At 48.3% G+C, this 26386-nt stretch overlaps 2 long non-coding RNA genes across 3 annotated transcripts; one reads left to right on the forward strand and one right to left on the reverse strand.

Moving 5' to 3' along the window:
- Positions 1-2315: 2315 nt before the first annotated feature.
- LOC128072783 (uncharacterized) lies at positions 2316-3562 on the reverse strand. 2 transcript variants are annotated; one of them, XR_008202436.1, is made up of 3 exons: positions 3445-3562; positions 2759-2889; positions 2316-2401 (listed from the first exon to the last, which is right to left on the reverse strand). It is a non-coding gene; the product is annotated as an uncharacterized LOC128072783 (long non-coding RNA). The 2 variants fall into 2 exon arrangements; XR_008202435.1 differs by having other exon boundaries at positions 2363-2397.
- A 12-nt stretch (positions 3563-3574) lies between these two features.
- Positions 3575-25203, forward strand: LOC128072779 (uncharacterized). The gene is made up of 3 exons (XR_008202431.1): positions 3575-3675; positions 11534-11736; positions 16710-25203. It is a non-coding gene; the product is annotated as an uncharacterized LOC128072779 (long non-coding RNA).
- The last annotated feature ends 1183 nt before the right edge of the window (positions 25204-26386 follow it).

Below are 26386 nucleotides of genomic sequence, written 5' to 3' on the forward strand. Positions count from 1 at the left end.
CTCTTTGCGAGCCTACTCTGATGACAGATGGTGGATTTTCTACAAGGTGATCGGAGAGAGCTGCCGCTATGCGGTATTGCTCTGAGTTTGAGAAAAGGGAATTCAGTTTTTGAGGTGCTGTAAGAAAGGATGAACCCCATACTCCTCACTCCCCTTTCGCCTTTCTTTCGGGTTTGGGGTCCGAGACTGGGACGGAGCCCCACGTACCGCTACACCCCGCTCGCTTGCGCGGCGTTCTAACCACTCGGCCCGGAAAGAATCTCACTTAAATCACCCTTAGGACCCCAACAGCTGCCGCCCAGTAACGTAGCCGGGACGCTGGGGGACGTGGTGCTTCGCTCTAAGCGCAGCGAAGTTCGGGACGGTGCGGTGGAAGCCGTCCGGCCGCGGTGGGCAGCGGGAGCGCTGCGTCCCGCCGTGCCCCCCTTCCCCCCCCCCTCCGTGCTCCCCGCCCCAGGGGAACTCTGCGCCCCGACGGGCGGGGCGGTCCGGAGCGCCTCCGATCCCCGAGCGGTCCCGCGGCCCTCCGCGCACACCTAGGAGCGGCTTTCGGGCGTCTCCCCGCCCGGGTACCTGCACGCCCACGGCGCCGAGCGGATCGCGGAGGGGAGGGAACGGCTACGGCCCCCGTCGTCGAAACGCGGCCGGGAGTGCCGCTGCAGGAGGCGAGCGGCGGAGAATCTCTCTCCGTTCGTCCTGACCGCCTGACCTTCCCCGTCAGATAAATCCCGAGGCACGGCACGACAGCTATCGCCTGTTCCAGATGGCACCGCGGAAAAGCGGCACCTGCCCTGGGGGTCGCCAGAGAGATGCGACGTGGAGAAACCAGAGGCAGAGAGCCGTGGAGGAGGCCGGGGGCCCCTGCAGCGCCCTTCGTTGCGCCTTCGATGCTTTCCCCTCGGTACTAACGAGTTTACTGCACAGTGTTGGTGTGCGCTTCACGAAAGGCTGCGTTTTGGATTTCTGTGAAGCAGCGCCTTCCTGCACGCGCACCTTTAATCTCTGATAAACACAGCGTCAGGAGCCAACAAAATCCTTTCGCGCGTTGTTCCCCGCAGCGATAGCAAAACGCGCAGCAGTCATTCATAAGATGTGTGCTGGAGGAAGGAAAAAAAAACGCACGGCAGATTTATCGGTGTTTCTTCTCGTTCTCGGTGCACGCGGCCGCGACTGCACCGCGCCCCTCGGCCCGTCCCGCGCGGCTCCCCGCGGCCCCACCCGCGCTCTGCTCCGTTCCCGCGGCCGCGTCGGTCCCGCGCGGCGCTCTGGGTCCGGCCGGGGCCGATCCCGCGGCCAGGAGATCGGCGGCCCCGGGGACGCGAAGCCACCGAGGGACGCGAAGACGACGCGCCTCGGGACCTCAGGCGGAGACAGTGAAGCTCGGCTATTTCCTCAAAGTCCTGTCTAAACTTCTTCGCTTCGGTTACCCGCTCTCGGAATATTAGTAAGTATCGCTAGCGTAGCATCGTTTTTGAGGAGGTGAATGCAGGCGGCCGCACAGAACTTAGCGGCAGGGAGCAGCGGGCCGAGGGGAGCGGAGCTGCCGGGGGCGGTCTGGGGGGGGCCCGTGCTCGGCCTCGTCCCGTCGGGACTGAGAGCGCTGCGGAGAACCTGGGTGGGAGCGCGGAGTTCCGTGCGCGGAGGACCCTCCGATGGGGGACCTCATCTGTTCCTCTGAGAAGTAATGCAAGGACAGATGGAGGAAATGCTAATCATCTGCGCGCAGGTGAGATCTTTTAAATATGTGACGGCAGGGCACGGGGCTGAGCGCGGACAGCAAGAGTTGTAACGAGAGGGTGTTGGCATTGGGCTTCTCGAGCAAAAAAAGCACCGCGGAGCACTGCGCGCGGCGGGACGCCTGTCTCTGAAGGGAGCTCCGGCAAAACGTATTCACAGCGAAAACGAACGGGCTGCTGAGAAATTAAACGTGGCACCGCGGTCTGTTTGCAAAAAGCTGACACCGACACCAAACTGTGGACAATCTGAGCTGCCGCTTCCGATTGCCCTGCCGGGCTCGGCCCGCTGTCGTCGCCCACCGCTCTGGGTGTCCCCGGAACAACGGCCGAAGGCTCTGGCCCACCCGCGCCTCCACCACAGCCGGACCCGGGGAGGTGCGGCGGGTTTGGGCTGAGCGCGGGGCTGCGGAGGCGAGCGGCGCTCCGCTCGCGGTGTTTCACATCGCTGCCGAGGGGAACGCGGTCCGCCCTGCGGGATGGAAATGAGCTTCCTCTGCGCAGCCCCGTCTCGCACCCTCATCTCCCCTCTCGTTTATGTCCCGCGGGGGTCCCCGCGCCCCCCGAGGGCAAGGCGAGGACCGCCAGCAGACGCTGCCGTGACTCCGTGCGGTCCGCTCTTTGTGCAGCCCAGGTCCACGCGGTCCCTTTCTTGGCCAGCAAGCTGTCTGGAAAGGAGAGATGGGTTAAAATGCGGAGCTGATAACTGTGGGGACAACATTGACTTCCATGCACGTTGCCTTTCCTGTCTCAGGCATTCTCTTTCTCATGCTTTAACATTTGCCCACCTATGGGTATCTGGAGGCTTTTCATCTCTAGGTCTCAGCATCCTGATCTCGGGGGGATGGGGGTGTGGGGATGGATTGGCGGCGGCTCTGTGGCGGAAGTCAGGCAACGAAGTGAAGCCAGCACACTTGGGCTTTCTCTTTGTGAGTTCTCACTCCCCCTGGCTCCAGCCTCTGGTGAAAGCTGCAGAGAAGTAAACCAATCGAGTCAGTCTCTTACCCGTAACTTGTTTTCCATACCTGTGTAACGCACTTTCCTTGGGCAGGGCCGTTTGTCTCCAGCTCTTGGGTCCAGCATTTTCTCTATCTTTTGCTCATGACTATTCCAGCGTGGAGCTCTGTGTCTCTTGGTTGGGAATGGCCAGATGGGTCTGAGGGAAAAGTTTCTGTGTCCGACTTGGATGTGTGAGACAGCGGCTCCCTCACCAAAGTTCAGAACCTCACACAGTGTACGTTTTTATTCTTTACTTTGCAGGAGGTGTAAGGGCAGAGGAGGCAAAGGACAAGTAGAGTGTTAGTGGGGTACAGCCCTGCATTTTTTAAGGGCAGTGGCCCTTGCACTGCAGGAGGAAGTGCAGAGTCATTTCAGCGCCCTAGAGAATAAGGGCAGTAATTTTGCCCTTTTTACTCTTTGTTGCACTTCTTGGTCCCTGCACGGTGAACAAGTATGTGAAACTTGTGCATGTTCGAGTGGAGTGCTGTGTCTACGTGTTCCTGACGCTTTGGTGAAAACTTTACATAGAAGTTGACTTTTCGAGTTTGTAAACATCTGTGCTAGTTGTACCATACTGTCATGCAGACAGAGAAAGTGTTGTGGGCAGACGAAAATAAAGCAGCAGTCGAGTTATGAAAGAGCATTTCGCCCTTAGCAGAACCAAGACGGAAAGCATCGACGATGTTCAGAAATACACGGCTACAAAACTTACTGCCTGCTTTCCGTTGTAGGAACGTCCTCTTCTCTAAGAGTGCGGTAACTCCACGCTGAAGGGCCCGAAACGTTTCTCTGGGCTGTCGGATCTGCCCGCTTAATTCCTTTCACTTTTGTTTACGCACTGAATAAACACTGCTCTGTGGCAGCAGACCTGAGCCGTCAGATGGAATCGGGGGGCGGCGGGGGGCCGCCGCAGCGTCTCGCACAGCAGCTTCAGTCACCGCCGGTGAGGACAAAGCGCTTTTTTTTTTTTTCCGCTGGGCGCCTTTTGCCGGGCCGCGGAGGGGCGGCCGCGTCGTCCCTTCCCCGCCCCGGCCTCTGCGGAACGTCCGACGGAGGACGGGTTCGGTCCGCCGACCCGAGCCGCCGCTCAGCGCCGCAGGCGCGCGGTGACCGGCCGGAGGGGAGCGCGGGGCTCCGCGGCTGCGCTCCGTTCTTCGCCGTCGGGCTGCCCCGGCCCCGCGGGTCGCGCCGCGCTCTGCGTACGAGTTGGCAGCGGCCGCCGCGGGCGGAGGCTGGAGGGAAAGAGCGCTGAAACAATTGAGATGGCAAAGAAAAACATTTGGAGACGAGGCTGTTGAATTGAAACTTCCTGCTGGCTCCGAGATCGAGCCGTCGGGCGAGAGAGGGCGTGGGGAGGGCGGTGCGGGACGGTCCCGGGCTCCCCTGGCGCCTAGGACCGAGGTCGGTGCTTCCAGCCTCCGGGAGCTCCCAGGGCGGCGGGACCCGGACTGCGGCTTTCCGACAGGCGAACGCCCCCCCTGTAACAGCTCCCAGAAAGGAGAGGTCCTAGAGTGAGCACAGGGGCAAATACAAATTACGGGCAAGAGAATCGCGTCTGCGGGTCTCCTCGCGTGAGCTCGCTTGCAGAGCAGGCGCCTGCCTTTGTCTTTCACAGGACTTTCCTTCATCTGAGTCGTACCACCGAATGCCAAGCGCAACTCAGGGCAGGAATCGGAAGTTACTCGTTTCAACGAATGAAAGGTTCCCTCCCTTACACGCCAACAAATGCTTTTCAGAGAAAAGCTACATTTGCTGCCTCGGGATGACATCCCTTCCCTTTCCAACGTTGAAGGCCGTGCTTTGGCAAGCAGCATGCACGGTGTGATCCTTAGTCCCATCTTCTCACACGTACCATACTCTGAGCACAACAGAACTCTTGAAGTGTGCTTGCTTTTGCTTGACATTTAGTCAGGGATTTCTAAGTTGCTAATTATTCACAGATTTCATCTTTTATTTTTTTTTTTCCCTGGAGCTCAACTGCAGATGTTCGGGGGGCTTTGCCTCAAGTAGTGCTTGGCTTGGTAGAAAACAGGAATCAGGTAACAGTGTTACCTCTGAGGCTGAGAAAGGCTCTCAGACTTTGTGTTGGGACTTTCTGGTGAGGTGTCACTACAAGGAACTCTTCCTTGCCGTGTGAATTAAAGGACAGATTCACTTCTTTTCACAATGTAGGCTTTCATAATTTTCCCCGGCTAGTTTCTTACTTTGTAGACTGATAAAGTGCTCCCTGTATGCGAATTAAAATGAAAACGGCTGTCAAAAGAAGCACATTTGGGCATCCCTAGCTGGAGGTGTTCTGTTTTCTGAATTGTCAAGCTGGGAAGGAAGCTCATGGAAAAGGTGATTAATTTGTACCAGATCTGAAAACCACAGAGGATCTCCAGATCCCAGTTTCCTACCCACAGGTTACAGTTGCCAGAATATTTGCAAATATGTATGAACAAGAAATCAAGGCTCACACAAGATTTATAATTTTATGACCAGAACGTACAAAGTGCTACTGCAATGCTCTGAAATAAAGTTATTTTGAAAATGCAGCTGCAGGTGTTCAGTTGGTGTCATAAGCAGAAATAAGGGACCTCATTGCTCTTTTATCTAACCCTTGACTGACATGTGATAGGGGAAATGGGGGAAATTTTACTTAGTGCCAGTGTGATGTTGCTGTAGAGGAGAATTAAATGTGCAGATAGTGTTTCAGCCCAGACATTTACTTTTGTTGAATTCTGTGCTTGGTACTTCTGTGCAGAGGGCATGGTGTGGGAAATGTCAGCTAGGTTTAACACAGTCCTTTTGTCCACCTGCTTGTTTGTAGAAGTTTTCTGAGATCGAATATTCATTTACACAAAAGCACACTGCTCAGTGCCTTGTGCATCTGTGAGCACACTGCAGCTCTGACGTTGAGGGATCTGGATCCAGCCCTGTTCGTGATGTGACCAGCAGGACCTCTGGCTATTCTGCTACTGAAAGAAGAGTTTTACAGAGCATAAGTTATAGAAAAAGTTGCAGAACAGATTGATAACTTACAGTGCATTTTACTTTGCATGCATTACCTTAAGTTCATTGCTCACATACATGTTGTTGCAGGAGTTGTCCTCACTGCTCTGCACAGAACAGTCTGCTTTGCAGGGCCCAAGAGCCATCGCGCTCTCACGTTATGCTCTCATTATGCCTTGAGCCCCACAGGGAAAGTTTGACAAAAGATAGCGTTTTACTGATAACCTAATAGCCTTTTCATTACTTCCATTTGGGTTATGAGGAGAAGAGAGGGGAAGAGGGAATCACTGGAGATCTCAAAGGCAACTGTTTCAATCACTGCCAATAAACATTCAAAAATGAGTCAGCTCTGGCTGGTTACCTAGACAAGACTGTAACACAAAGCAGCACTTCACTGTCTCATGTTTTGCTGTTCTTTAATACCATCTGAATGTTGATGCTTGAGCAGAAGAACTATTTATCTAATTTTTGAGGAGAGAGGAAATTATGGGATGAAAGAAAACAGAACTGGTGGAGCGCTGACGTGCAGTTAGGGTTATACAGCTTGCAATATTGCTGCCATGCTGCTGCCGTGTTGCGCACACTCAGATACTTAGATTATCAGCAGATGGCCCCTGATAGCATTCAGTGGCAAGGTTACAAAATGGAAAACTCGGTGGGTCTGTGCTCAGCACACCATGCCAGAGGAACGTGGAACTGTGGACTTCGTATCGTCCTGCTCCTAACTGCTGGAGGGTCCCAGAATGTAGAGCCCAGCCAGGGCTGAAGTTCACGGTCAAGTGGAAAGATGAGTGCGTGAAAGCCGATCTGCCCTGCGCGGCTCACGCCAGCCGTGCTCTTGCCAAGGTCTATTTGCTTTTGCCTCCCACGTGGCTGTGAGCAGAGAGGGGAGATGTGGATCCTTTCTGTTCTATTTTACTGTTTATGCTCTGCAGTGGTTTTTGCTATGTATCCACTCCTGCTTTGCACTGTTATTTTGGGAGCCTGGGTTTCCTGGTAAGACAAGATCATGGTTCAGAAGTAGAAATTACATTTACCCCGTCTTTGCTGCATCCCATCTGGTGTATCTGCAGTTCACGCTGGGACTTGGGGGATTTTCATGAGGGTAACTGATCATACCCCAAATCATGTTTTCGTGTAGGAACAGGCCAGGGCATATGGTGCTCCTTTATGTCTCCGTGGCAATGTAAATTGTGGTATGCAGGATCCCATAGCAAGCATCTCAGCTCAATCTCTGCAGAGGCACAAAAGGAGAACATACGGATTCTATTCAGTGCTAGAAGTTACAGAGGTGTTGTTTGGCTATGGTAGCTATAAGTAGATGTTTTGTACAAGAAGAATGGTGTTTGGCCAGGCATCTCTTATACTGAGAGATGAACAAAGGTGAAATAATGAAGGACTCCTTCCCATGATAAATGAATAATGAAGTAGGTTTAGAATGACTGGTGCAGCAGATACATGAAATGATTGAACGTGTCGTGCCTCCTAACCACAAATACATCTCCTAGAACAGCTGGAGGCACCAGTTAGGACTCAACCTTCCAGCAAGATGCGACTGGTCCAGTCCATAGCAACACTTCTTGAGTGGCTACAGCTCACTGGTATGCTTGCCAAAATGACAAACAAGGTGCTGTGCTCTCTGCCTGCTGTCCTGCATATCGTTAGGAGCTCTCCCTGCAGTGCTTCTTGATTTATGCCATCATTGGCCATCTGAAGTGTGGAGGTTAATTTTGGCTGCTTCTCTGGTGCATCCCTGTGTAGCGGCCTTTGCTGTTTGGTGTTCAGCTATCAGACTGGCTGAAGATCAGTGGCTACGTGGCAGGTTGCCTTTCTCAGGTTTCCTCCCTTGCATGTGCACTGCATGCAGCTGCAGGCTCAGCTCTTGTTAGGCTGCAGGAGCAGCCATGCTGTGTGGGTTCACGTGTGCTTGCTCAGGGTGACAGGCTTATCATGCTGGCGAAGAAGCTGGGCACCACTCAGGAAAAGGCCAGGTGAGAGGAGAGACACATGAACCACACCTGGTGGTGCGAAGGCACCCGGACCATCCAGCAGACTCTCTGCTCCACGCTGCATTTCCCTTCTGCTCTGTAGCAGGGGCATGGCTTCCAGGCCAGGACTCGCACTGTGACTGGTGGCAGACATGTGGACGCGTGTAGGCAGTTACACCGCCCTGGATACGAGCGCAGGTGGGGCTAATCTCAAGTCTAACAAAGATTCGGAGCCTCCAACTTCTAGCTGTTGTGCACACATTTAATTGATCTCCGCTGGAGTTTGTGGGGACTCTGCTCTGCATCTTTCTCAGCTCATGGCAGAGAAAATGTCTTATCTGGATGTAGCAATTTTATCTGGATGTGGTTTTTTATCTGGATGTAGCAATTCGTGATTAGGATCTGAAGAGAGGACTTACAACAGCTTGGCTGAGTTTTACATACTTATTTTACACGGTCGGCAAAACAGATCAAAGTGGGATGAGCAGCTATAATTTTCTGTCACTAATTATCTGATTGAAACCTCAAACACAATAACATTTTTATTGGAGTTCAAAAACATGTACTTAGAAAGAGGTGTGTAGAAGAAACATAATTGATTCTCAGGATCATCCTTAAAAAGCAACATTCCATATATTCCTGGATCCTGCTTTTTCTGTACTTGGGGTCACTGGAGGTGTTCTGCTCAGTGAATCTAGCACTGCCTTTCTAGTGCTTCTTTCCTGCTGCCTTTCAGAGTTTGTAGAGATGTATTTTTTACTGAAAGTGACAACTAGAACAAAGGAAGTATGTTTTCAGTGATCTGACTTGGCAAACAGACTGTTTTTATCCCTTGTGTTTAAGTACCACCTGTGTTATGGTGATAAGAACAGTTAAGGAAGAACAGCTGCTCTGCAAGTGTACCTTCATGATTTTGCTGACCACAGAATCTCTCATTTTGCCACGGGGAATGTAGCAGGCAATTCCTTCCACATCACTTGCTGAGAACCACTATATATTGGCAACAGCAAATTAATCCTTTTAAAGATCAGTTGAGATAGATGCTCTCACAAAGTGCATTAGTCTTTAGGTAGGTTCAAGTAAGGATGTGCAAGAAGACTCCATTCGTCTTGGCCCAATAGAGGGGTGAGCTTTTATCATTTCCGTGATCATCTGAAGCACAGAATTCCTGCACTGAGAGACGGTGGGCCATACTGGTGCAAGATTTGTCTGTCTGCAAATCGCCTTCTGTTCTTTTAGAAGAGACGTGATATTCAGGCGGAAGCACAAGCTAATGGTTGTAAAGCAAAATGCTTCAAAGATGACCAAGAAGGAAGAAGAAAACAGAACTAGTCCAGCTTAGTGAACAGAAGTCATGCTTTACATATGTGCCGGCTTACATACGTGTGTGCTTCCTTCCATTTAAATTCCCACGTCAAAACAGATTCTTTAGGGAAGTGCTGGAAGAGCAGTGTATCCAGTTAAGGGGTGTAATATCTTCCTCTGCAAAAGGGCACTGGAGGAAGAGGTTATTTTAAGGTTATATGCATACAGTTTGCAGTGCTAACAAACATTCCTATGGATAGATTGTGTAAACACTCATGTATTTAAGGGCAGGCTTCATGTCAGCTTTTCATGGTGCATCCAGAGCTCTGCCTTGCAATCTGTAACCATGGATCCCATCAGCGGTGCCTTTGCTGCTCGTGTAGAAGTTCAACTATCCACAGTGTGCATCTGAAAGATGTAATTTAGGCCCAGGTTGGCCCTGTGTGAAGTTTATCCTGCTCTGGGTAAAGACAATGGATCTATTGACTTAAACGGGACGAGCCCGGGCCCGCTGCCTTTGGCATAGGACATTGTCTAGGCTAGCAGGTCCCTGTGTAAATAGCTTGCAGAACCTTTGATGGCTGCTTCTGATGCTCAGCCACTTGCCTCACATGTAGGCAAGTTATTCGGCGATGGGAGGTTTGGCGCAGTATCCAGTTCCAGAGTTCCGAATGGAAAACACGCTCTCATGCCCGAGGCGCCCTGCAGCCGGCTGTGCAGAGCTCCGCACCGCGCTGCCCTGCCTGCTGCTGGGGGTTCTGAGCAGGAGCTGCTGGGGGCTCTGTGCAGGAGCTGCTGGGGGCTCTGTGGGGCGGCAGCCCCTCCTGCAGCGCTGCCCGGCTGGGCGCCTGCAGAGCCCTGTGGCCATGGCGAGCCAAAGCCGGCTGCTGCCAGGGAACACTGCGCCACAGATCTTCACTTCTGCAGTTTTTACAGGGGGTGTAAAGCGCTGTTCTGCAGGAAAACGGTGCCTGTTTTACTTGGCGAGGCCAAGCTCGGGCTCGAGGACATTTTGAGGCTCTTTGACTCGCTCTGTACGGAGCAGACCGGTTTGGAGTTCAACTACACCTCCCGAATTGGAGTCACGGCCATTCAATTGACTGCGTTGTCAGATTGTTTATATTCCTCTTAGTATTAAATCTTTCATTCCTAAGAAAGGCCACCTTAGACAAATGGTTTATTTCACATAATGGGTTATTTACATTTTTGGATGCAAAAACTAGTTACGTATTTGGTGATGACAAGCGTGGATGTTCTGTGTTTAAAAACCAAAATTGCAGCGTTGTTCGTGTAACAAACCTCCTGTTCCACACTCTGTCAAAGTGCCCGCCGCCTTCAGCCTGAATAATGACTGCAAGATTTGGTCTTCTCTCTGAGGATTTTCAGTTTCTCATGGAAGTATGCTTGTACACAGATGAAATACATATGTTTGTTTGAAAATGAATGGCTACAATGATATTTTAGATATGCTGAGTGAAGCGGTATAATCCATAAATACGGGCGAACACTCCATGGTGCAGCAGTGCTTGCATTGTGTTTTTCATTCTGTAGTGAAGTTTATGACTTTGGCCTTTCATTCCAAAACAGACTTTTTTTTCTCCTACTTTTCCCATGAGCACAAATTCTTAAAAAAAGAAAGAAAAGGATGGAGCAGTCTGATTAACAGAACTAAAACTCTTTACTGAAAAGTTTCTCTTTTTTTGACAGCTTTATTTTGCAGTTTATTTTACAGTCTATTGAGCAACATTAGTTTCAAAAACTGAAAAAAGTATTTCCAAAGAGGCAGAAATAGAATGCTTTGTTTTAGCTGAAATGATTAATCACCATCTTTACTTTAAAACTAAAGTTTTTTCCAGGGTGTTGTGTGCTTGACAGGCTGTGTGCCGTGAGGCATGGTTGTCCATCAGAACATTTCCAGCTGACACCGGCATGAAGTCGCAACATTTTTTGTTTCGAGATAAAGCCCAGTTTGTCTTATCAATTGATTTCTGCTTGGGGTTCAAGCTCCATGCACGAGTCTCCCTGAACATGGGTGGGATCCAGCCGTGCTGTGGGGGATGGGGGGGGGGATGGCTTTGCTTAAGCAGGAGAGGAGCTGAGGCCAAGTGCTGTCCCTGTTGAGGGGGAGGTCAGGTCAGAGCTGTGGGCAGTTCTATCGGCTGTCCAAGTGGAGAAAACACACCAAATTGTATCTTAAATATTCAGGTTAACCTCTGCAGGAGGACTAGCAGGTTTAACACCAACCATACCAGATTTATGTGCATTCAGCTGTCGTACCGCTGACGTACAATAGAAGAGATCAGACTGCTTTTCTTCCGAAACCAAGGCCGTTTCTCTATGGAGGTGCATAGGCAAAGCTCTGCTGCTGTGCCAATGGCACAGCCCTGCTCACAGTGCCACCTCCTGCCCATGCCATGGGAGATGTGCTGCAGGCACAGGAAGGGTGGGAGAGCTGGGTGTTAAATCTGTGCACGCTTCAGGTGCCCTGCATGAAGAGCCGCTTATTTTTGGCAGACGATGCACCCTCTGGTGGGAGCCTGCTGGGGACTATTCCACCACTGCACACAGAGCACTTGGAAAGCCTCTGAATCAAAGCAGTACTGGTCTTGATGCAAAGCCAATGGAAATATCTACATTACATTTAATGGCCTCTGGAGCAAGCACTTACGGAAATGTGATGTCTTACTGGGCTGCTTGCTACAACCACACCGACGAAGGTGAGTTGTTCAAATGCCTCCAAAATACTGAAAGTATCAGCTTTAAACTTGATGTGCCAGCTTCTTTTCCTTTTTTTTTTTTTTTTTTTTTTTTTAATTTTTTTAATTTTCTCTTTGGAAGTACAGATCATTTTAGTCTGAAAAGTGAGAAGTTTGACTTTAGGAACTAAAATATGTAAAAAAAGGGAACCCCTGATAGCTTTCGGTCTGTGCCACAACAGATGCTCCCCCATTCAGACAGCTCAGGCTGTGGTCCTCCTTCCTGCAGAAAGAGAGCCCCTCATGATGTTCCCCTCAGACCTTAATGAGTTTAGTCTGCATTACTTCCTCTTCTGGTGACATTATCAGAAGAAATTACTGTGTACCATTACCTTTCGGCAATGAAGGCTGACAGGGCCTCCCTCCTCTCTCCTCTACCAAACTAAGTGCACTTCCCCAAGACAGGAAGGTATTGTCTAGCTTTGACCCTTTGAAGTTCCCCTCACCTCCACCTACAGCTTGCTGCAATTTCAGTCTGTGCTCCCCTGTCCTGTGTGCTCAGAGGTGGTGGATGCCCCTGTGACTGTTACAGCGGTGATGCCCAGGACAGAGGATGCTGCGCAGGGCTCCCCGTCACCCCTCCTGTCCAGTCCTGTTGGCTGGGCCTGCTGAGGAGGGGCATGAATCTGCAAGCTGAGAAGGCTGAGGGGGTGCAGTGTAATTATCTCTCAGGTGACTTCAAAACTGCTGGAAGAAAGAAAAACGCGCGCAGAAAAAAATGGCCTCTCCAGTGGTGAGAAGCGAACACCTCACCAAAGTTCAGCATTCATGGTTATTTCCACTGGTTTCTTGCTCAGCAGCAACCCCTTTGAATGGGCCTGGTGCTTGTCCTGGTGTTTGTCCTGTTACCAGGTTGCTCTTGATGGCCCTGGGCTGAGCCAATGGAGATGCACAGACTGTGGCAGGTTTGTGACACTGAACCCAGGGTTCTGGCCTATTTGAAGAGAAAAAAAATAAATCATAAAGCAGTCAAGTTTAATTATTCTTGGAATAACTGCATGTGATCTCCTTAAGTATTTTTTACAGCAGACAAAGCAGTGCTGTCTGGCTGCACAACACTCCGGGCTGTGGTGGGCATGCAGCACAAAGCCAGCCTTCCTGCTCCCCGTTGGTGCACTGCAGCAACAGAACTGGTGTGGAGATGTGGGAATGTGCTGCCTGCAGGGTGCAGCTTGGTGATCCCAGCACCGCTCACTCCCACTGCACCTCAGAGACAAGCATGACTGAATGTGTGCTAGCTTAGTTGGTGGTGACAAATTCTCATAACCATACCCTATGAATGCCAAATGAAGTCCTTGGTGAATGAGGGCTGCATTCGGAGGCAGCTAATTGTGTCTGTCCTGTGCTGTATATTCCATGTTTGTATACATGACTGTTCAATATCTTACAAATTTTCTCACGAAATCAAACAACACCCCTCTTAAGGGAGTGGTTTCCCAGCAGTTATGAAAAACAAGATGTTTTTCATCTGGAATACACAGAACTACAGCCAAACAACACTTTGTTACAGAGTCTTTTCCCCTTGATTTTACTTTTAAGCATTCATTGCGTGGCTGTATCATTCATCTTGAGCATTTCTGAGGAGTGTGTCTCAGGAGGGTTTTCTCTCCTTAGGACTCTGCTGGCCTCACTTTATGTCTTTTGGCTGTGTCTGCAGCCAGGCATTGTTTAGCCTGCATTATGTGAGTCAGAATGGTTTCAGTTTACATACACTTTATCATTCTGTATCTCCAATAAAATCACTATACCCAGATACTTAGACCTCTACACAGTTAGATAAAGAGCTGTAACTGTATGCATGAACTCCAAGGGCACTATAAATGCCTATAAATATCTATCTAGGAAAAACGAGGAGGCCTTGTTGCAAAAAGGAGTATCTCAATTCCTGTCTGGTAACTTTGAGTAACAAATGCACTGTTCTGTGGCATCAGCACTGGGAGGGTGAAAAAAGGCTCAGGAAAATGTTCCCATTTCAGAGCCTCTTGGCTTCAGTGCTGACTTCGTGGGTGCTCAGGAGAAGAATCTTCTCTCCTGACCGTGACTTCTTTGCTTCTTTCTTTCACCTCGTAGGGGAAATTCACTCTTCAGAGAAGGAGCCGATGCAGTTGTTAGCAGCAGTTAGTTCTGGTATTGCTTTCTTCCCTTTCTTCCGTCGCCCAAGATGCTGCATTGCAGGCAAATTCTGTGGCAGTGCTTGAAAGCAGCCCCCCCTCCGAGTGCCACGGACGGGAGCTAATGTGGCACGGTCCTGTGGCAGCACGGAGCAGCCAGGCTTCTCAGGGGGCGCTTGTGGCTGCGGCTGCTGTTTGCCAGGGGGAACAAAGGACTTCTCCTGTTCCCAGGTATGACTGCAAGTCTCAGACCCTGAGTGAGGTGTTGCTGAGGATCTGCATTCCCGTCACTCTTCCTAAAACTATAGCTTATATAAAATTTCATTAACCCAGTTTACTTGGTTCAGAACTTGGAGAATTAGTATACTTTCCTGTAACTGAAGATTTCATATAAAGCTTGATCTTGGTGTAATTCTCAGTCTCTTTTGTAATTTTATTGGGCCTCAAAGTTTTCTGTGGCCGGGGGAAATGCTCTGTGTAAAGCTCAGAGCTTCATCTGGTAGTGATTTGTCATTTACCATGTTTTGGGCTTGCTGCCAGGTCAGCTGTCACCAAATGAAAGGAAGACCAAGGAATAAAATGATTATCAGGAAAAGGCTTAGAAAGGTTGCAAATGAAATAAACGAAGAATAGCTTAAAACTGAGAGGAGGATATGTATAATCAATCACAGAAATCACAGGGCAGGCAGCAAGGGGGCTCGGGTTTCCCCTTGACTGGAGTCCTTTTCACACTCAAGGCCCTTTACTGTTATCCTTCAAAGATGTGTGATCGAGTGGACCACCAAGACAAAAATCCTAGTGAACCTGTAAAACCATGATTACCTCCACTTTGTGTCTCTTTATATGCAGTATCCGTTATTAGTGATATGGTGTCTGTTACGATTATGTGTTCTGCAGTGAGAGGGGAGGCTGAGACGCAGGCAAGGAGAGAACAAAGGGCTGCCCCCGCAGTGCTGCACAGGGCAGGGATCAGAGAGGGATGTCCTGAGGTGCACCTCTCACACCTGGAACCGCTGAGAGAAGGTCCTGGGAGTTAATGGGAGTTTTGGTTTGAAGGAGTAAGCAAGACAGAAGAAAAAAATTGTAATTCGTGCATCAACTTTCAGCGGTTTTATTTGGTTTACGTAAGGGGTTGTTTATTTATGTTTTGACTACTGGGTTTTGGATTAAATGCACACTTAGACAGGGACTGTGAGTTGGTGTTGTGGAAAAACAATAGGCCAAGAAGAAAAGGATGGTTCAACAGATACTTTATGCACACATTAGCCTCTCCTCAAGCCTGCGAACCTTTCTGGGGACAGTTCTGCAGCTCTGTCAGCAGCCAGCTGTGAAGGGAATTTCCCACAGCTTTTGATGTGTTCTTAGTTTAGTGGTTTTTGTTCTCAGCTATGTGAGGTCAGTCAGTAAAATTGAATAGCTGCAGAGGCAGACGGATGGCTGGCAGAGGTCTCACCGTGCCGCTGCGTGGCTGTGCTGTGCCCTGCTGCAGGGCTGCTGTGGCGTGGCGCAGTGCGCTGCCCTGCCTGCTCGGATCGCTGCACACTGTGTGAGCGCCCCTGTGCAGATGGCTGTGCTGAGCCCTGGGTCAGGAAGGCATGAATCCATCCTTCCATTTCTTGGTGGGGTTGCACTGAGAGAACGGGCATGCTGGTGCAGAAGCAGTTTCTTTTATTCACCCTTGTGCAGCGGTCAGAGGTGAGGGATGAAGTCTGGGCCCTCCGTAAGAGCAGGAGCACTGTAATCCTCCTGCACGTACCTGATGTGCAGGTGTAAGCTTCTCTACATGCGTGTCACCTCTTGGTACAACAGCGTTGCACAAAGAAGCAGTAATTCCACAGGATGAGAGACCACTTGCTGTCCAGTTAATGTATACTATCACTGCTATGGAAGAAGGGCTCAGCTGTCTCCTGGGCTTCTCCCAGTGTTGATGCTGTCCTTGGAAAAGCCAGTAGGGAAACGCCGTTCTGCCTTCTCCCAGCCCCAGAGGAGTTGCCTGAAGAAGATGATTGTTTGTGAGATTGGTATCCTGGGGCACCAGGGAGGAAAGGAGGGAAGGCTGAATGAATTTTTCAGCAACTTTCATTTAATCTCTCTGCGAAGGAGGATGAGCAGTGATGTTCCTATGCTGGTGGGACTGCAGCTCCTGCAGCCCTATTCACTCGAGCAGTAACAGCAAGCATGGGTATTTGTTGGGCCGGAGAGGAGCAACACTGGGGGCAGCATTCTATCACTGTAAGTCAGGTGCACCCCCTGGGCTGGCGAGTGAGCCTGGCTGGGCTCCTTCATAGTAGCACAGAGCCTGCAGAGCTGCATGGCCTTGGCACTGAGCTGGGGAGGAGCAGACTGAACTCTGATGCGATGTGTGAGGAGGCTGGGGTTCTGACCTGTGATCAGTGGGAAGAATAGAAATTTTCTTTTACTTGCATTGTTGAAAAAACTTCAGTCAGTGTATGCAGACAAGGTGACTTTCCCTTGCTACTTAGTTGATGTCCATCTAATAATGCAATCATGTCCTTAGCTTTTCTGTTATGGTGCTTTTTCTCCCCTTTTTTTTTTTTTTTTTAATTATTTTTTATTTTTTCTCCTCAAATCCACTTGCTTTTCCTTATTTGCAGTCCTTATTGTTGTTATCCTCCTCTGGTTACTAGTGCTACTTTCCTTTCCTACATTCCCTTCCAAATCCACTGGTGCTCTTCCTGCCTTTAATTTTCCCCCCGCTTTGAGATGCATATTGCCTTAGCTACCTTCCCCGCTGTGCCAAATTGGTCCTTGAGGAAGGCAGTGCCTTTCCTCATCACATAACATGCTGATTTTCCCTTGCAGAAAGCAGTGGCTGCTGTCAAGGGAGGACTGGCCTTGAAGACATGTGACTTGAAATCTGTGATGGTTGTAGTCTTCCAGTACACGAGCGAGTGAAATTTTCTTGTCTTGTCCTGTTCTGTGGTCTTTTTTTCCCCTCTTACTTTCTTTCTCAAAGGTGCACTGGTACACACAGAATAAGGAGCTTAAATTGAGCTGGTAGCAGTTTCCTTGTGATATCAGAACACTGCAATACAGCTCTGTTTTACTCAGGAGAGTAGAATGCTGCTGCTTTAGTGTCAGATGCACTCTATTGCGCCACTTGTTCTCTCCACCCAAAGACTTCATTGATGCTGAATACTTGAATATGCTGGTGAGCAAATGAGTCTGTACCTTTTGAAAATAGTTACAGAAACTTAAATAGTGAGCCAAATGGAGGACTATGATCAGGGAAACGTGTTTGGTTTTTTTCCAGACCTTTAGACTGACTTCCTTAGTAGTAATGAATACAGTGTTACATACAAACCTAACTTAGGAAATGTTAATTTGAACTGAATCTTGTGGGTACAGCATGCGCTAGAAGAAATATCAGTGTATTGTTCTTCAACTTTTAGTTAGTGAAGGTCAGGATCCACTTAGAAATAGAAGGAAAGGCTGCTGAGATAATTCAGAAATCCTGAGAAAGACTGCTGGAAAACACAGCAGTGATGACTTAGAAATGGATTTGTGTTCAGAATCACAGAATGGCCTGGGTTGGAAGGGACCTCAAAGATGATGAAGCTGCAACCCGCCCGCAGGCAGGGCCACCAACCTCCACATCTCACAGCAGCCCAGGCTGCCCAGGGCCCCATCCAACCTGGCCTTGAACACCTCCAGGGATGGACGGGGCATCACAGCCTCTCTGGGCAGCTGTTCCAGCACCTCACTGCTCTCACAGCAAAGAAATTCTGCATCTGTAGAGCAGTGACATATTTACTTTTTTATATTTGGGAAATGTGGAACTCTATGTCATGCTTTCCTAACTGTGAAAATATCTACGGCCATCACACTGACAACACAATAATTCAGCAGATCTGCAGAGGTCAGTCTTTGAAATGTGTTTTGGTGTGTCTCTGTGCATCATTTGAGTCTGTGTAAGAAGCAAATAAATTAGTGTGGTGCAATTCGGCCTGTTCCACACTGCAGTGTGTCATGTTGAAGAATCAGTGGGAAAAGTTGCCAGAAAAAGATGTGTAGCGTTCTGATCCCAAGCTGCCAGCTGCTCCTTGCTGAGAGCCTGCAGTGTTCTTGGATTCACACCCACAGCTTCACTCAAATACATCGGTTAGCAGCTAATACAGTTAATAACGAGAAGGTGCCTCTTTATTGCTGTTGTTACTGACATTCTGAATAAATGTAGGCTACAGGGGTTCATATGGCAGCTTTGTTGGAAACAAGCGAAGGTAAATGCTGTGGGGGTTGGCAGACTTCATCTGCTGCCATCCTTGGAGACACTGAAACCTGATCTATTGTCAGAGTTCCCTCACTTTGCGCAGGGGTTGCCAGATTGCCTTCCACGGTTTCTTCCAACCAAAATTATTTTATGATTCATGATAACAGCATTTTAGAAAAAAAAAAAGAAAAAGTTTGGCTTATTCATTTATCCTCTGCTACTGCTGCTTTTCTGTGAGAATGTCCCATTTTGAGAAACGGCTTCACAAGATTTCTGATTTTTTACTGATACATTTATGAGCAATTTGTGCTCCCTTTGTACAGGTGGTGAATTGGTCAAAATCCATGTGTTATACAAACAAACAAACAAACAAACAAATAAACATTTCCCTTGATTTTCTTAATCCAAGCTGCAGGATTTATCTAACACTTCTGTCTTCTTACAAACAATATGAATGCTGTTTCTAAGCTTTCCTTGGTAGAATAATAATAGTATCCTTTGAAAACAGGAAAAGTGAAAAGAAAATATTTACAATCCTAAATAAAACATCTATCCAGGCAGGCAACAGCTCTGACAAAGACAGGGGATGTCCTGAGGCCGACAGAAGTCAGTGTAGTCATGTGGGCAGTAAGAATGGCAGGGAAGGGTAAGAACTGTCACTTTGTCTCTGAATTGAAAGAATTTATCACAGCACTGTTAGTAGCTAACAGACTAAGTGCAAATTAAATATGCTTCCAGGAAGACTTTCTCAGCTCATTACAGTCTTTTTTTTTTTTTCCAAGCTTACAGATGACCTTACCACTATTTCCACAGAATCATAGCTAGGATTGCAGAATACCTGTGGCTGACTGGGACCTCTGCCAGATGTTGCCCAGCATAACCCTCCTGCTCAGGCAGGGGCAGAGAGAACAGGCTGCCCAGGACCACGTCCAGTTGAGTTGTATCTCCACAGATGGAGACTTCACAAGCTCTCTGGGTAACCTCTGTCAGTGTTCAACCACCCTCACAGCAAAAAATTGTTTCCTTATGTTCAGAAGGAGCCTCCCGTGTTTCAGTTTGTGCCTATTGCCTCTTGCGCTGTATTCATACACACAGTAAGCCTGTCCTGAACACTTTCTCCCCGAGACAGAAGAGCCCCATATCTCAAACTCTGCTTATTGCCCAGCCCAGGAAAGCAGCTCCCCAGGGCAGAAAGGTGCAACAAGCTTGTTCCTGCAAGATTTCCATCTTATCTCAGACTTGTCGCCTTGCTGAAACTCTGTGAAACACAGAGGAATTTCTCAGAGGGCTCAGTGTCCTCAGGAGCCACACTTGCTGCCTGCAGCCCTCCTGGCACGCTGTCCTTGGGACGCAGGAGGTGGAGGCTCTGGGCACAGCCCCGGCACGAGCCAGCAGCTCAGTGGGTCTCCTCTTGGAGGCTGCTTCTGGACAGTGCTCCCCTCAGAACTCCTGCCTGAACCAGCTTCTCCACTGCTGCCAGACAGGAGAAGCTCAGCTCAGCCCGGTTCAGCTGCTTTGGGCATATTTGGGACACGTCAGGTCAGAATGTTACGTTTTTGATAGGCACGGGTCAACTGTTCCAGACTGAAAGCAAGGGCGTGCTTCACTTGGTTTTTCAGTGCAGTGAGCAGTGAGAGCGGAGGGGTGAGATCGGTCAGAATACGGAGCATCCTGGACACATGGACAGTCTTATTATGTATAAAAACAGTTGAAACTTAAAACTGATTGGAAAAAAAGAAGTGACACAAAAATGAGATTCTTTTTGATGACAGGATTGACTTCCATTAAACCATCCACAGTTGAGAGCTTGCTGCCTTAAAGAGGCAAATGGCAATCTTGATTTAAAACAAACAAATAAATCTCCCCTTTTTCCTGTTTGCTTATGCCACTATTCCCACTATGTAATCTGAGCATAAAGGAAAGCATGCTGCTAAACTTTCTGAAGCCTTCATTTAGCATCTGCATGTAGAACTTTAAAAGAAAAAATACAAACAAGTTGAACGTACATATGGAGACTTGGAAGATTGTATCACAGATAAGGAAAACGCTTAGGATTTTCTTTTTGTATGTGTAATGCCTTTGCAACCTACTCGCAACGTTATTCCCTGCATGAGGGCCCCCTAATTATTTCATCATGCAGCAGGAAATTCTGGTAGGTCATATATAAACAGCCCGAGGCAGGGACCTCTTCATCAGATAGAGCGTGACATCTGACATCTGCGCAGCCTGCCGCTCGCATGCCACAATTAGCCAGGCAGCCCCAGCACTAATGCAAGAGCAACTGGGAGCGTGGGGCTAACCGGTGTGGCAAAGGTCTCCCCTAATCCCGACATAAACATAGGAAGTGTCCCTTCCTAGGTCCACGTCCACGCCGAGCTCAGCAGCGGCGCAGTGCCGCCTGCCCACACGCTGCGGGGCCCCAGCCCTCCTTCACAGCAAGCTCTGCCCACGCGTGGGGAGATGCACACAGCCCTCTGTAAGCTGCGTGCAGAGCCGGCTGTCTGCAGGAGCTGTGCTGCTGTGCCAAGGCAGCAGAGGAGCAGCGCAGTTACTGTGCCGTGCCTGGAGCATGCCCTGGCACTGGGGCACCGCTGGGGACGGCGTGGCTCCACCAGCTGAGAGGCAGAGATGTCACGGTGAGAAGCAGCTGGGAGCAGGAGACAGCTGACAAATCAGCTGACTGTGAGGAATCAGGGCTCTGTGTCACACACGATCCACAATTGCTAATTTTTCTTTTAACCGTACTTATATTTTTAGTTCCTCTGTAAAAAAAAAAAAAAAAAAAGCAAATTATTTTTCCTAAAATGAGTAATGGTCAGTGGTATTTCCTTGGCACAGAAAAATGGCTCCTGAGAGAAATTGTTGCAAGTAGCATTCCAGGGAGAACTTTGAAGTAAGTGCAAAAGTGCAGGAAAAGCGTGTGCCACCATGCTGCCCTCCAGCATTTTTACCTGCAATTCCCTGCTCTTCACCTCCCCTCCCTGTGCAGGCTTGCCCAGGTCCTGCCGTGAGCTCAGGAGGGCTGTTCAGCACTGCTGGCTCTGGCACTCGGTGAGCTCATGTGCCTTTCTTGGATGAAAGAGACCCCGGGAAAAACAAAGGAAAACTCCAATTGAAGGAATGCCTCAGGGAAAGAACAGTTCCATAAGGTGACGTGTTTCTTCCCTCTGGTGTGTATTTCCACAGCCTTCAAACATACCACTCTCCTTCATTCCTATTAATATTGCTGTTGTTGTTCAGACTATTGGTTTGTATTTTCATACACCATGGCTGCATTGAACTAAAACTTTTTTTTCCTGAATGCATTTTTTGTCTTCAGCCTTAAGTCCAGTCCTAGCAAAGCCTATGTTTAGCAGTTTTCTGCGGTCTTTCAAAATCTATTTACATAGGAAAATGTTCTTTTAATTAGTGTGCATTTAAAAACATGATGAATTCTACAAGATTGAAGAAATCGAAGGCAGCCTCTTAGGCTTGCTATAGGACTGCTGGGCACGAGCTCTGCTGAATCTCGCACTAAGGGTCTTCATACAAACAATTCATAATCGGTCTTTTGTCAACTTTCAGTCATTCAGTAATGCTTAGGATTTCCTGAAAAGTCAACTTTTTTCTCCCCCCAGGGTAGGTGACCGAATCAGGTTAAGTTTGTTTGCTGCAATCAGCCATTTTACAGTCAAAGTGTATTGCTACTGAAACACCTATTTTCCTCTGCTCTTCCCCAGCATACTGTCTGCATTAGCTGTATTTATAACAGCCAGTTCCTCGTTAACTTTTTTCCCAAGCTACCATTCCCTTATTAAATCACGACAAATTTGACTGTGAACTTTTACTTAGACAACTGTAGCACAGAGTATTTCTTTCTGCAATTTGTGGAAGTTTAAAATCTAATATCTGTGATGGATTTTCTGTAAGCTTTCTGCTTACAGCTTAAATAATTGTGTTCTTATCCTGTCTGCATTCCTGACCTTGGTGGTATTCCTCAACATCTCTTTTTCTGTACGTTTAATAAAGGGAAATATTCAACCTTAAAACTTTCAGATTTGCCTGTCAGTGAAAAAATAAAAAACCTACAACCTCTTTTACACAGCTCTTAAGGGGAAGTTCCCATTTACTTGTAGCTTTCTCTGCTGTATTTGCAGCCTAAGACCAGGACATTTAGCTGGAAGCGATGTCATTTTCATTTTTCTTTAATCCATAAGCAAGAACAGTGTCCTATGAATGTAAGGCTAATATTACCAACAGCAAATGATGGTGCACTGCCAAACTTCAAAGCATTCAGTTTATTGTCATCTTATTACAGAATAGATAACAGATCATTTCCCCCCTTCAATAAACATTGAAGCAGTAGTTGTCACAGGGGTGGGTTGGGAGGGAATCCTCTCAATCCATTTTTTAATTCACTTTTCTGTGCAGAAGGGAGCCAGCACGCTGGTCACAAACCGGTTTCCCCAGCAAGAATTATCTAATGGAAATTAATGGCGTTCAATTTGCTGTAAACGGAACAGTCCTGTAACTCTGGCAGTGAGCTTGTCACTTCGTGTGCTTTAAAAAACATTCACTTTTCCATTATATTTAGAAGATACACCAGAGTCATTGTTACGATTCTTTCTGTCTTGCACTGTTCTGCCTCTGACAGCTCCTGGCAGGTAACTGGGGAAGCTCTGCAAGAACTGCCCCTAGGCCTTGTGGCCATCGCTGTGGAGCCATGTCAGACGATTCCTTGACAGGAAGTGCAAAGTGGCTCCTTCACTGGAAGTGGGTCTTGATTTGCGGGTGTTACCCTTACAGCCCCTCTCACAAACCTGGCTATGATGCAGGTGGGGACACAATTCGAAATCTGCTTTAATAAGACTGAAACAAGTACAGTTTGCATAAATAAGAACCTCAGCTTAGGCTATGATCGCCGTTTTTGTTGCTTCTCCCTTTCACTGATTGATACACCTCAGACATGGTGCACCATGAACTATTATCATGACATGTGTGGGGTAAAATTAACTTCTTTCCAGAGTAATCCAGTGTGCAGTGTTTCTAGAAGAACTACAGTTATTCTGTTAATACTCCTCAAACAGTTTCTCTCTACTTTTCATCCATTTCCAAAATAATTTCCTTCTGTTGCTGGTTTCATTCTATGCTATGAAGCCTTCTGCTGAAGTCTCAGGAGTTCAAGCCATAGACTTTCCCCCAAGGAACTCATGTTCTCCTCAAGTAATTGCCTACTTGTATGTTGATCACTTCCAGAGAGCTCTCCTAAGTCTGCCCCAGAAACCTTAGTCTTGCTAGGAGAGGCTGAGCTGTTACTCTGATTCCAAGCCCTGATCCCCAAACCTTTGCACTGTAAAATCTCGGTGCCTTCCTCTGCAGGCACAAAGATTCCCAGGGGCCTTTTTCACAAGGTTCTTTTGTTGCTGGCCCTGGTCTTCCCTTAGTTTTTAGTGCAAAAGCAGAGGTCATGTTTGAGATCTGTAGCCTACCAGAACACAAAACTATGTAAATGACTTTTATCTGAGGCATGCAGGTAGAAACCTTGGGACTGTATAAGGGCTTTGGGGTTGATTTCTATGTAATGAGTTGGTTTCTTCTTCAGGCTTAATTTCACATTGAAAACAAAATGTAACTGCCCCATTATAGACATGAGCCAGGCACCCACTCCAAGGAGGCAGGGTACCAGGAGAGAGCTTTGCAGAAGGGGAGCAGGCTAGGGAAACACGGTCCTGACTCAGCAGAGCAGGATAGCAGCATTGCTAGATGCTGCTGCAGAGCCAGATACCCTTCCAGGTTGCTTGTTGTCTCCATGTGGTTGGGCAAGATGGCCTTTGGCAGTGCAGATAGCTGCATGCATTGTCCAGGTAGAAAACACGGGGAAGCAGCATTACTGTCAGCACAGGAGAGAGGCCAATACTCAGCCAAATGTGAGCTCTAACAGGCCATGATGGCCCTGACCTGCCTTGTTTAGGGCTCACAACCACCCTCCTGCCCATGGGACCAGGAGTCCCACTTAAACTCGGGCCCTGTTCTTCAGTCTTTGCCTGAATGATATTGCACTGGTGCTTTTCTGCTGGGTAGACCTTCAGGCCGTGCTGCAGGTAGCTTGTTACCTGATCAGATCTCAAATGTAAACTGAAGCTTATCTCCAATCCAGTCTTTGGCTCTGTCTCCTGGGCAGGCTTGAACTCACATGGTACGCTTGTTTCCAGTCCTGTCTCTGGGTCCGTCTCCTTTTGATCCTGATTGAATTCCCTTGCTGGATGTTGGACTTAATTAATCTCCATGCCTTGTCTGGGGCTGTCAGTAGATGCAGTTACCAGCCCCTGGCTCTCTTCGTGTGCCATGAGATTGCACCAGTATCACCCTCAGCTCATTCCTGGTATGTGATTGCTGCTCCCTGCAGCCCTGTCCCAGCACAGCTTTTCCTGATGCAGGGGCAGTGAGGGCTGCTGCGGCCAGATCTGAGGACAAAATACAAAGAGAACAAGTAACTATGGGAGACCTGGGCTTGGTGAGGCTGAACATGATGAGCTGTGTACTCTTCTGTACTCCTTGCTCTTATGTGCGGAGGAGAGGCTGAGCAGTGTGGAGTTCAAAGCTGCCATCTCAGGAAACAGCGCCAAGAATGACGCACCCTGTGGAAAATAACAAAGCCAAAGGCAACGTCTGTCATCTGCAAACAGCTGCAGGTTATGTCTAGGCAGGACTGTGTAGGTGCTGAGGAGAGAGCATGGCACAGGTGGAGGGGATGAGAGAAGGAGCAGACAAGAAGACCGCTGAGCCGGAGGCGGTTGGTCCTGGTGTGGGCTGCAGGCTGCCACAGGCCTGGCTGTTTTTCCAGGTGCAGGAGGGCAGCTGCAGTGCAGCGCTGAGATCTCCTGTTCTGGCTCACAAAAAATGACATTTGTAACAGGTACCCGCTGCTGATTATGAGCTCAGTCCTTTGCATGGGATACATCCAGTGAAAAGGCAGCAGTTTCAGAATGCATCTTTCTGGCATGGAGCAGGACAGAGTCATGCTCCTTAAAGTTGCCTCAACCAAAGGCAGAGCCCACAGCTGAAGCAACTTTGCCTGATTGGATGTGGGTCAGCTGGTGATCAGAACTACAGGTGCTGTCTTGTGCCTCAGTTGGGTGCGTGTTTTCACCAATGCTTCTGTAATTTCTACCTCATTTGAACCTTCAAATACTGCAGGTAAGCTTTTTCTTTTTCTTTTTTTCTAAGCTTCCTCCATCAGTAGGATGCTGTTTGATAAGCTGATTCTATTAAGAGTTTAGGAGGTGGATTTTTATTCCTCTGCCAAAACCAACTGAAATTGGTGAGGGGTTACAAGGTGGTGAAGTGTGAAGTGAGAGATTGTAAAGATATGGATGCATGTAGCTGTGCTTAATGCTTGGTCTGTTTGTTTGTTTTGTGTTTGTTTGTTTGTCTGTCCATTCTTCTGTGCAACTTTGCAGAGGGAATGTTTTCCATTTCCTGTGGGAGACGCTGGAGAGAGATGGGTGATGATACAAAAAACGTTTTTCTCTCTATCTGGCATTTCAGGTCCTGCCAGAAGCTGTTAGAAAAACTGGTCACACGTTTGTGTGTGCTCAGTGGTTCCACTGGGAGGCAATTTCTACACATGGCTGTTTGTGATTGGCACCTGAGACATTTCCCCATAAAACAGAGAAGATTTTTGATGATGTTGAGAAAGAACCAGAGCTCAGGCTAAAGCTGAACAAATAACAGGCAGTTCTGCGTGAGTGAAATTGCAGACCTGGGGTAGATATGAGCAGAGTCTGAAAGAGTGAGCTTGTTGCTGATGTATGGTGTCAGTGAAAGAGACACTGAGGGGCACAATGAAAACTACAGAATGCTGTTGTCTCTGGTCTAGCTGCTGTGAGAACCACTGTGTGAAGCACTCCTTACTCAGTGAAGTGCTTGAGAAGCTGCTGGAGTGTGCTACTGTGTCTGAATTAGTTGTAGTCTTAGTGCTAAGTGAAAGTGCCCAAGAGTGTTGCCACAGCCAGCACAGATGTCTTTGACTGTGCTGCAGTGAGAAGCGTACTTGTGCAGCAGTGGTTCTTGTAACTCTGCTCTTTGTTTTAATTTTTAGGTAGATCATATGTTCTTGAAATTCTGTCATGATGAATGGTTGTTAACTGTTTTAATTCTTAATTATCAATTAAGTTATCGATTTTTCTAGGAAATGCTGGCATAGAAAACTAGTGTGAATTAACTAATAACTTTTTTTTTTTTGCTCGTGGTAGGCTCTCTAAACTATTTAGAACTGAAACACTGAATG

Source organism: Tympanuchus pallidicinctus, unplaced genomic scaffold (assembly GCF_026119805.1).
Source record: "Tympanuchus pallidicinctus isolate F22 unplaced genomic scaffold, pur_lepc_1.0 scaffold7, whole genome shotgun sequence".
NCBI lineage: Eukaryota > Metazoa > Chordata > Aves > Galliformes > Phasianidae > Tympanuchus > Tympanuchus pallidicinctus.